The sequence below is a fragment of the Heterocephalus glaber genome, unplaced genomic scaffold, assembly GCF_053883595.1.
Source record: "Heterocephalus glaber isolate CG9 unplaced genomic scaffold, H.glaber_assembly_v1.0 deba00001504, whole genome shotgun sequence".
NCBI classification, from domain to species: domain Eukaryota; kingdom Metazoa; phylum Chordata; class Mammalia; order Rodentia; family Bathyergidae; genus Heterocephalus; species Heterocephalus glaber.
This window is the reverse complement of record NW_028258324.1, coordinates 60,281,983-60,292,841: the sequence shown is the minus strand read 5'-3', so window position 1 is coordinate 60,292,841 and position 10,859 is coordinate 60,281,983.

Below are 10,859 nucleotides of genomic sequence, written 5' to 3'. Positions count from 1 at the left end.
TGACACCTTCTGCTAGGAGTGAGCCTCCAGGGACAGGGATCCGGCCCACCTGCCAGCGCACGGAGGACACCCAGCTTCACCTACACCTGAACTGGAACCCAACGAGGAGTCTGCTGAATGAATGAATGAATGAATGAACAAAAGAGTAGATGTTAGTTTTGTCCTAGAAACTTACTGCTCCCAGGGCAGCACCAGGAGTGCTGAGGAGTTTGGTCCTCCCTGGAAACTCCTAGACCCTGCCGCTGATAAAGAAAGGATTAGGGGTGGCAGCACACACTCCAGGGGCCGAGGCAGAAGGATCATGAGTTCAAGGCCAGCCTGGACAACTTAGCAAGATCTTGTCTCAACATAAAAAGGGCCAGGGATGCAGCTAAGGGCACAGGCCCTAGGTTCAACCTCCAGTACCAGAAAAAGAAGGAGGAGGAGAAGTCGGGTGTGGTGGTTAGTGCACACCTGTGATCCCAGCCCTCAGGAGGCTGAGGCAGGAGGATGGCTGAAGCCAGCCTGAACTATATAGAGAGACCCTGCCCACTCCCCTCCCCCAAAAAAAAGGAGGAAGAGGAGGAAGGATGCGTGTTGGTAGTAGGCCAAGCCAGCATCTTTCAGGCTGATACCACTCCCAGGGTTTTACAGTAGTTTGCCAGGGCTGCTATGTCGTCCACCATCACCGTCTGCTTGGGGTTTGGGTGCTTACGGGAGGCGGGGTCAGGGTGAGAACTGACCCAGAGAAGGCTTCATCGCTCAGGGCATAGTCTCAGCCCAGCTGCGCTGCGACCTCCGCCTTCCTTCTGCAGGCACAGACAGATGTGGCCCAACTGGGCTGCCCAAGCTCTCCCTGCTGCCAGCTGGACCCCCAGGAGGGGAGAGGTCTCTGTCCCTGGGCCCTGTGTGGGCTTCAGGCCCCACCCTCCTTCCTCTCTGTCCCCGCTGGGTCCCTTCTGTAGCTGCAGCTTCCTGTGGCACCAGCTGCCGGCTCTCGGAGCCCCCCTGCTGCTCCTGGGCTGGAAAGACAGCAAAGGCACAGGGCACCTCCCCAGGACACTGGTGGCCCTTGCCCCCTTCCCTCCTGGCACCCGGGGTGCAGTCAGAATCCCTCTCTTCTCTGGGACTGGGATGTAGACCGAGGATGGAGGTACTCATGAGGGACAACGCTGGCCCAGCCGACCCGATGCATGGGCCACACCAAGAAGCCTGCATCTGCCCCGGGGCAGAGTCCAGGTGCAATTGCGCTTATCTGTATCCCTGCCATCTCGGGGCAACTGGCCGGGGCCCCAGAGCAGGGGCCTGGTCAGCACCCACAGAGGGCTCACGCTGATAGCCACACAGATGTCAGGACTGAGCAGGCACCGAGTTTGTCTTGAAGAGGATGGAATTCCCCACACAGCTCTTCTGCACTGCTGCCCCTGAGCCCTGACAGGGCGTGAGGCCCCTTCCCCCTCTTGCTGGGTTCTGAGAGCCAGAGCCCTTCTGCCTGCAGAGCTGCCCTGCCTCAGCCTCCTGGCCTAGGGTTGCTGGTCGCACAGCAAGGCTGGAGGTGGCTAAGGAGGAGTGAATTGCTGGCCTGAAAAGGCCCAGCTGCCCCCGCTACTAAGGCCCAGAGCATGGCTTGGTTAAGTGACTCTACTGTCCTTTCAGTAGAGACACCGTCCTGGGGCGAGTGGTGGGCAAGAAGCCACCTGCATGCAACAGTCATGTGTGTCCGAGTGTAAGCGAGCACAGCCGGGCTCCAGACCCTCCTATGGCCCCGCAGACATGAGGAGGTGTCCTCACCCGCGAGGCCGAGCTCTTCCCTTTCCGTTTCCATCAGAGACTAAAGGATCCCTACCAAACCCTCGCTGGGGCTGGAGCCTGGGGCTGCACAGGCCAGGCTGGTTCTCTGCCACCACCCATGCACACACACGCACACACACATCCACATCCACATGCCCATCCAGCCCACGGTGGCCCCCATTCCCCCAGCGACCACACCAGGACACGTGTGGCAGTGATTCTGTGTCCGAACCTTAGCCTCCTCTTAGGCAACGTTACTCCAGGTTGCTAGTGGTAAAGGCCCATCACAGAAATCGCCACACTGTTCATGCACAGTTCCGTCACACAGAGCACGCCGATCACCACTGTGTCCCCAGAACCCCCCAGCCCCCGCACCATGACACCCTGCAGCATTCTGTCTCAAGGGTTTGTGGAACACTCCGTCTGGCTTTTGGTGGCTGGCTTATCTCACTTAGCGTCATGCCCTCAAGGTTCATGTGAGTTAGGACAGGTTCATACCTGAGTCAGAATTCCCTTTCCTTTTAGGGCTAATATTCCACTGCGGGGATGCACCATACTTGTTCATCCATTGATCCGTCCATGGATGTGTGGGTTGCTGGCACATCTTGAACACTGCTGTGTAACAAGTGCACAAATACCTGTTTGAGTCTCTGCTTTTGAATCTTGTAGAAGACAGAAGTAGAGTTACTGGAGACTGCATAATCCTGCTTTTTTTTTTTTTTTTTTTTTTTTTTGGTACTGGGGATCGAACTTAGGACCTTGTGCTTTCGAGGCAGGCACCAGAACCACTGAGCTAAATCCCCAGCCCTAATCCTGCTTTTTAAGAAACCACTGCTGTGACTTCCACAGCAGCTGTACCATTTTACATGCCCATCAATAGTGCCAGGGGGTTCTGATTTCTTCACATCCTTGACACTTACTTATTTGCTTGTTTGTTTGTTTAGCGGGGCTGAGTTGGCACTCAGGGCTTGGTGCCAGCGGACAGGCGCTACCACTGGGCTGTGCCCTGCGGCGTCCCGACAGGTGGGCGGGGCTGTCTCACTGCCACAGGGTGTGTGTCCCCTGGTGATCCACGGTGGTGAGCAGCCTGTTGTGTGGGTCTGGCCAAGTGCGCACCTTCTTGGAGGGCACGGCTAGGCCGGCCTTGAGCAACTTTACAGCTTCAAACTCTTCCTCCTGATGCCCTGCACGCTGTCCTCTGGGGCCAGTCTGGGAGGCTCTGCCAGGCCATCCCAGCAGTCATTTCCTCGGGAGAAGGACATGGGAGATGGGAGGGGAGAGGACCCAAGAAGTGAAGGCTCACCTGGCCTTGGAACCACCTGAGACCTTCACTGCCAGGATCTTTTTTTTTGAGACGGGTTCTCACTGTGTAGCCCAGGCTAGCCTTGAATTGTGATCTTCCTGCCTCAGCCTCCTGAGTGCTAGGATTCCAGGCAGGAGCCACCATGCCTGGCTGCTGGTTTTGTGAGGGTTTTGCCCAGGCTGGGAGCACTGTCCCACCAGGAGCAGGACCATGACATGCCTGACATCAGGGCTGCCCTTGAGCTCCAGAGGCTTGCGGTTTTCCAGGGAGACCGCTGTGCACAGGAGGGAGGGAGGGAGAAAGAGAAGGAATACTAACTGAATGAGTTCAGCTGTATACTCGCCTTGCTTTGCTTTCTCCCCTTTCTATGTGAGCTCTCCTCCCGAGGAGGTGGTCTCACTAAAACCTCCAACTGCAAACACAGTCCTCACAGGAAGGTAGATGTGGACATAGACAAAGATTTTAGGGGTATGAGGTGCTGAGATTGAACCCAGGGCCTCACACGTGCTAGACAAGCGCTCTACTATGACCTACATGCCAAGCCCTCACATATTTTTTTTTTGAGTCTCATTATGTAGCCCAAGCTGGCCTCAAACTCAAAATGATCCTTCTGCCTCAGCCTCTCTAGGGCTGAGATTACACACAGGCATGAGCCGCTGCCTGCTCCTTACATATTTTTTAGTGTCGAGGTTTTGTTTTATGAATTAGCAATGAATGAAAACTTTCAATTATATATGTTCATTGGAGAAAAAAATTAAATGTATAAGAGAACAAGGTAAATGAAAAAAGACATCTTTTCTGTACACTAACTTTTCTGTTTCAAATGCTCATTGTTAGAATAGATTTTCATTTTTAACAGGTACATAGTAATTGTACATATCTACGGGATGCCACGTGACATTTCAGTATATATGTACAATGTGCAACGATCAGATCTGGGTAATTTTTTTGGAGATAAGGATCTTGCTATGTTGCTCAGTCTGGCCTCAAACTCAGTGATCCTCCTGCCTCAGCCTCCCAAGGGCTGGGATTACACAGGTGTGCGACACCATCTGCCAATCAGGGTAATTGGTGCATGGATCCCCTCAGAAAGTTATTGTTTCCTTATGTTGGAAACATTCGAAATCCTCTCTAGCAGCTCTTTTGAAATATTGTTGTCCACCATAGTTATCCTGCTGTGCTGTGGACATTAGGAGTTCTTCCCCTCACTCAGATGCACTGTCCACATTAACCATTCTCTCTCCATTCTTCCTCCACCTGCTGCCTTCTCTGGCTCCGGTAACCATGGGTCTTCACTCTGCTTTATTGAGATCAACTTGGAAGCTTCTGTGGATGTGAAACGTGTTCCATTTTTCTTTCTGTGTCTGGCTTACTTCACTTAATACAGTGTCCTGTGGTTCCAGCCACACTGTTGCAAATGACAGGATTTCATGATGCTGAAGTTGTTGCTTTCTATATTTTGACTATTGGTAGGTGCATATGTGTTTGTTACCATTTTGCCATATATTCGATCCCTCTTTATCAATATGATGGTTTTTATTTTAAATTATATTTTATTAGCCTTTTTTTTGAGACAGGGTCTTCCTGTGTAGCTCAGGCTGGCCTCAAACTCACAGCAATCCTCCTGCCTCAGCCCCCCAAGTGCTGGGATGACAGGAGTGTGCCACCACACTGGCTGCTTTTTTTTGAAAGACAAGATGTCTCACAATGTTACCCAGGCTGGCCCCAAATTCCTGGGCTCAAATGATCCTCCTGCCTCAGCCTCCCAAGTAACTGAGACTATAGGCGCATGCCACCATCCACCATACCTGGCTATTATAAGCCATTGATATCGCTACCCCACCTTTCCATGGTTCATATTTACATGGTATATCTTTTCAATCTTACCATTTCAGGAGCGTCCCTGCAATCTAGGAAACAAGACCAAGAGTTGCTATGTAGATATTTACTAGCTTTTTGCATATAATGAGTACCATTTTATTTAAAATTATTGTTAATACTGTGGGCCAGGGATTTAGCTCAGTGGTGCTGCCACCTGCCTTGCAAGCATAAACTGTAAGGTCCTGAGTTTGAGCTCCAGTACAAAAAAAAAATTATTGTTGACACTGTAGCATTAGGGTCAATCTCTATTCTATTTTATATATTATTTTTACTATATGTTTGTTAAATTTTTTCCTTTCCTGTCTCCAACTAAATAGTCCAATTTTCTTCTGCTGCTTTGAAAAAATTTTTTATAACTATATACATTTTACCTCTGTGAATGGTTAAATACATAAATGCAAAGAAAGGGACAGATCTTCCTCACAGAAGTTCAAATAAATGCAGATCGAGTGAACAAAATAGAAAATTACACTGGAATACTGTGCTAATAATTCCCAGGGGTAAGATCTACAAATAAATGTTACTATTACTGAGCAAAACTCTGAGAATTGAGATATCTGCATAGAATCAAAGCATTTCCTCTAAGACATTATTAATTACCATGCTGGTTTCATAATCCTTTGATGGTCTCTCCCCCAAGGTGGGGCGATTAATTACTCAGCCCCTGAGTGTGGGCTGCACTTGGTGACTGGCTTCTAACAAATGGAATCTGGAAAGGGGAAAACAGTAGCTTTGCAATGACAGATGTCACCTTAGCCAAGTGAATCAGTAACAAACTGTCACCTGCTTCCTGATACAAGGTGATGAGGAGGAGACTTCCCCTCTGTAGTGTTCGACCCCAATATTTGTAACCTCAGACAAAACCAAATATGAAATACTTGTCCAATAAACTTCAAAATCAAGGTCATGAAAATGAAGGAAAAAATCACTGCGTGTGGTGGTGCATGCCGGTAATCCTAGCACGTGGGAGGCAGAGGCAGGAGGATCACCTAGAGTTCAAGCCCAGCCTGGAATACATAGCAAGACTCTGTCTCCACAAAGAAAAGTAAGTAAAAACCGATTCACTACCACAGATCGGAGGAATCTGAGGATCACAGTGAGTACGTACATCCTGGTACCCCGACGGGACAGTGGAACAGGGGTGGATGCTGAGAAAAGCATGCAGTTCAGTTAATGGTGCTACACTAACGTTAAGCCCTTGGTTTCGGCAGGCGTATCTCGGCTGCAGAAGGTGTTAACATGCAAGAAAGCTGTGCTGCCTGCATCATCTTCGCAATTCTCCTGCCCTCCTACTATTATTTCAAACCCAACTGAAAAGGGAAGAATGCGGCTCACGGTAGAGTGCTTGCTTGGTATGCTCATGCCCTGGGTTCAATCCCCAGCACTGAAAAAACAAATTCTCATATTCCTGGAAGGTAACCTTTTAAAAAAAACTTGAATTTTTTTGAGAGATTTTTTTTTTTTTGTACTGGGGATCAAATTCAGGTCCTTGCTCTCTCGAGGCAGGCAGCAGAACCACTGAGCTAAATCCCTGGCCCTTTTGGGCTTTTTTTTTGAGACAGTCTCACTCTGTAGCACAGGCCGGCCTTGAACTCACTACATAGCCCAGGATGGTTTCAGACTTGAAGATCCCCTCCCTCGGCCTCCCCAGTGCTGGAATTATAGGTGTGGACCACCACACCCAGCTTTGAATTATTTTTTTGAAAAACAGCAGCAACAACTTTCTTATCTGAGTCCTTGTGTCAGCAAGGACATTAAATAAGTGCATACGAAGGAAAAGCTGCTCCTGTCAGCTCCTGCTCCTCCGCATGGCCATGTTCCCCTATGTGACAGTCCTTCGGGTCACACAAGGGGGCTCTCTGTCACAGGACCTCTGGTGAGTCACTGCCACCCTTAGGGCCACCAGGAAACTCTGTTAATGATCTGAGATCTCCCAATGTTTCTCAACTTCTTTCCCAATGCTGGGGCCCAAGCCGGCCCCTCCTGGGCAACGCTCTGAAGGTCAGGGGCCCGGGGCGGGCGTGTGCTCGGCTCCTTGGACAGGCTCCCTGGGCTCGGTGAGGAAACCTCCGCTCCCGTCCAAGGGGGTTCCCCAGTTCTGCAGTGGCCCCGCGACGGTCACTCTGCCCCTCGTTCCATCGTGGCCTTCTCTCCTCCAGGTCCAGACCATCCCTGCTGCAGACAGACCCCAAAGCCTGGAGGGGAGCCCCACCTGGGACTCCTCAGAATGGACCAGTGTTTAGTGAGATAAGGAAGCATCCCACGGCCGAAGATGCCCCAAACCTTAGGCAGAACAGCATGAAATGATGAATAATTCGCTGGGGATTTTTCTTGGTTGGTTGGTCATTGCTGTGTGTGTGTGCTTGCGTGCGTGCGTGCGTGTGTGTGTGTGTGTGTGTGTGTGTGTGTGACAGGGTCTTGCTGTCATTCAGCTGTGCAGGCTGGCCTTGAACTCACAATGTAGCCCAGGATGGCCTTGAACTCGTGGTGATTCTCCTGCCTCAGCCTTCCGAGTGCTAGGATTACAGGCATGCACCACCCTGCCCTGCAATTTGCTGATTTTGACCTACAAAAAATTAAAATAAGGGCCGGGGGGTTGGGCTCAATGGTTCCACCGCCTGCCTTGCAAGTGCCGGGTCCTGAGTTCGATCCCCGGTACCAAAAAAAAAAAAGTTAAATTAAAATAAAATTTTTAAAAGGAGGCGCCTTCAGATGATGTAACCAAAACCAAAAGGGGCCTTTGAGACCGTTACAGAAACAAACCTGTGGTGCCACCTGGTGGCCATCATGAGAAAGCAGCTTGTTTCATTGATAACGGTGAAGGCAACTACCTCTCTAGCCCTAGAGCTCCTGCTACCCACTGGGACCCGAGTTCCTCCTCCTGGGTATTTAATGCTAGTTATTTCCGGGATCGCTATGTGCGCTCAGTTAATAAGCGCACTTCCCGCAGGGACCCGGCGGGTACTGTTATCCCCATCACCAGTGGGGAATGAGGCGGGGGCGTAAGCAGACAGGGCCAGATGTGGACGGTTTTCCCTCCCACTTTGGGGAGAAAATGGGGCTCCAGGCTGGGGACCACAAATGGTTTTTTGGTTCCAGGGATCAAACTCCAGACCTTGGGCTTTCGAGGCAGGTGGCGGAACCACTGAGCTAAATCCCCGGCCCACATTAATGGGTTTTTTAAAGTGTAGTAAAAGAAGTTCATTAAAACCAGAAAAGAAAACTTTGCTAAAAAGGACATTTATCAAGAAATTTGTGGTTGGCTTCATAAAGCTCATTCCAGAAAACTGCTCAAATTGGTATTTGGGTAATTCGGATTAAATGTTTTGATTGAAATCTTCTTGGGTTATAAAAACATCCTTGGGCCCAAAGGCCGGTCCAGCTCCTGCGGCTGCTTCCTGCCTGTCTGGGAAATGGGCTTCGGGAGCAGCTGCTGGCGGCCAACCTGGGCTCAGGGAGGGCGTTCTGTGGGCACAGAGCCAGGCCCCACTGCATGGCCATCCCCAGAGGCCCCAGGGGCTGACACAGCGGCCAGACACAGCCTCAGGCCGGGACAGGCTCAGGTGACTTAGCACAAGACACTGAGGATAAGAGGACAGTAGCAGCTGGGCAGCTGGGGCCCTAGACAGGAGCAGCTGGCTCTGGGCCACTGCATGGGTGGTGGATGCCAGGACCTTCACCAGGCACTGACCCCATCCCACCCCTTCCAGCTCCACAGTGTGGTGGTAACAAAAGGCTGCTGTGATGGACCTGTCACTTGTCGGGTTAGAAAATCACAGAAGAGCTGGATGTGGTGGTGCACGCCTCTAATCTCAGCCCTCTGGAGGCTGAGGCAGGAGGATCACTGTGAGTTCAAGGCCAGCCTGCGCTACATAGTGAGACACTGTATTTTAAAAAGACAAAACAAAGCAAAACAGACACCACCTATACAACACACCACCTCACCCACTTCTAGGCACCCAAGAGGAAGGAAAACACAATCCACACAAAGATCTTCATGGAACGTGCAAGTCAGATCTAGTCACCACGCCCCGAAATGGGGACAGCCAAACAGTCCACAGTGTGCAAAAGGACACGCAGCTGTGGCTTCCCCCGTGGTTCAGAGTGCGGGTGAACTCACCCCTGTGGGGGCTGGGAGCAGTCACCTGGGCTGCCCTGGTGCTGTGAGCAGCCCCCAGAAGCCTCCCCTATGGTGGAGACAGAACCCACCCACCACCGCAGGACCCACACCCTGCCTGATTGCAGACACCGCTGTGACACTCCTAAGTCCCAGGGCCTCAAGTCTGTGGCTCTGAACAGATCAGTTAGTCATTCCCTTAGGAAGCCTGGCATGGAGGCACATGCCTATAATCAGCACTGGGGAGCCTGAGGCAGGAGGATGATCACCAGTTTGAGGCCAGCCTGGGCTACATAGTAAGACTCTCTCAACACACACACACACAAAAGTTAGGCCAGGATTTAGCTCAGTGGCCCGGGGCCTGCCTCAAAAGTGCAAGGTCCTGAGTTCAATCCCTGGTACTGGAAAAAGAAAAAAAAGTTGCCTTGGAAAACTGCTTGAGGACCACCCAGGACCCCAGTAAACCCACATAAACCCACCTCTCCCTGACTCTATAGCTTCTGGCTGAGTATGGTCCCCCCACCCCACCCCCGAGATCACTCCCCTTTACCCATTACCTCAGGTGACCTGTCTGTCGCCTGCCGTGCCTTTCTGGGCTGAACACTGCAGCCTTTTCCTCTGGGGAGGGCTGCTACAGGGACAGCTCCCTTGATGGGAACAAATTGGACTCAGGCAGACAAGAGTGATGGGGTGAATGAGTTTCCTGTGCGTGGGATGCTTGGCCACCAGCTGGATGCTTAGGTCCTAGGCCATCCGCTAGGACAAAGCAATACCAGCAAAACTCACAGCGTGAGCACCTGCACAGACAGGCGCCATCGGAAGCCTGGTCAGGACAAGGCGAGGTCTGCAGCCACTCTGCCCAGGGCAGCGCAAGGCCAATTAGAGGGAAACAGTGCACAGGAGACCTGTGGGAATCTCGAGAGCCGAGTGCTAAGTGGGAAAAGCAGGGCAGGACAGGCCACATACTGTCTGGTTGTCTTACACAGAACTCCAGGAGGGTCAGGGCACTCGATGGAAACCACAGGCGTGGCTGGAGCTGGGCAGAAGGCAGCAGAGGAGTGACTGCTAAGAGGAGGAAGGGGTTTTTTGGACAATGGAAACATGCTTCTTGTGCTGGGGCAGTGGCAAGCCTGGTGTTTTCATTTATCAAAAGTCAAAAACTAAAAACACTGGGTGTGACAGTGCACATCTGTGATCCCAGCATCGGGAGGCTGAGGCAGGAGGATCACTGGAGGTTTGAGGCCAGCCTGAGCTATACAGTGAGTTCAAGGCCAGCTGCACTACATAGCAAGGCCCTGTCTCAAAAAACAAAACAAAACAAAAATCAGCCTCTCACTGACGCCTCTTAAAATGCGTTTCTGGGACAATACACCAAAAACTTGCCTGGCCCGGCTGAGGTCCCCGTCTCCTCTTTAGGGGACCCAGTCTGGTGACAGGCTGTGTGGCTATAACAGCAACAGTGGCCAGCTCATTTTCAAGAGTCCGAAGGACCCCTGTGCTGGGCTGACCTGAGCAAGACGAAGCCTGTGTCTGTCTTCACACCGGCTCTGCCTCCTCTGGGGGCTGCAGACAGTGTGCAGCCACCATGACCGGAAGTACCAGGCCACCAGAGAAGGGAAAGAGGCGGCACCTGAGTTCATGGAAGATCTTTCCTCTCCCAGGAAGGACCAAGAGTCCTCCCCTTTCCCGCGTCCCTGTCTGTCCCTGTCATTTATCTGTAATTCTGATTGTTTGAGCCAAGGTCTCCCTATGTAGGCTGGCCTTGAACTCAGGCCGATCCTCCTGCCT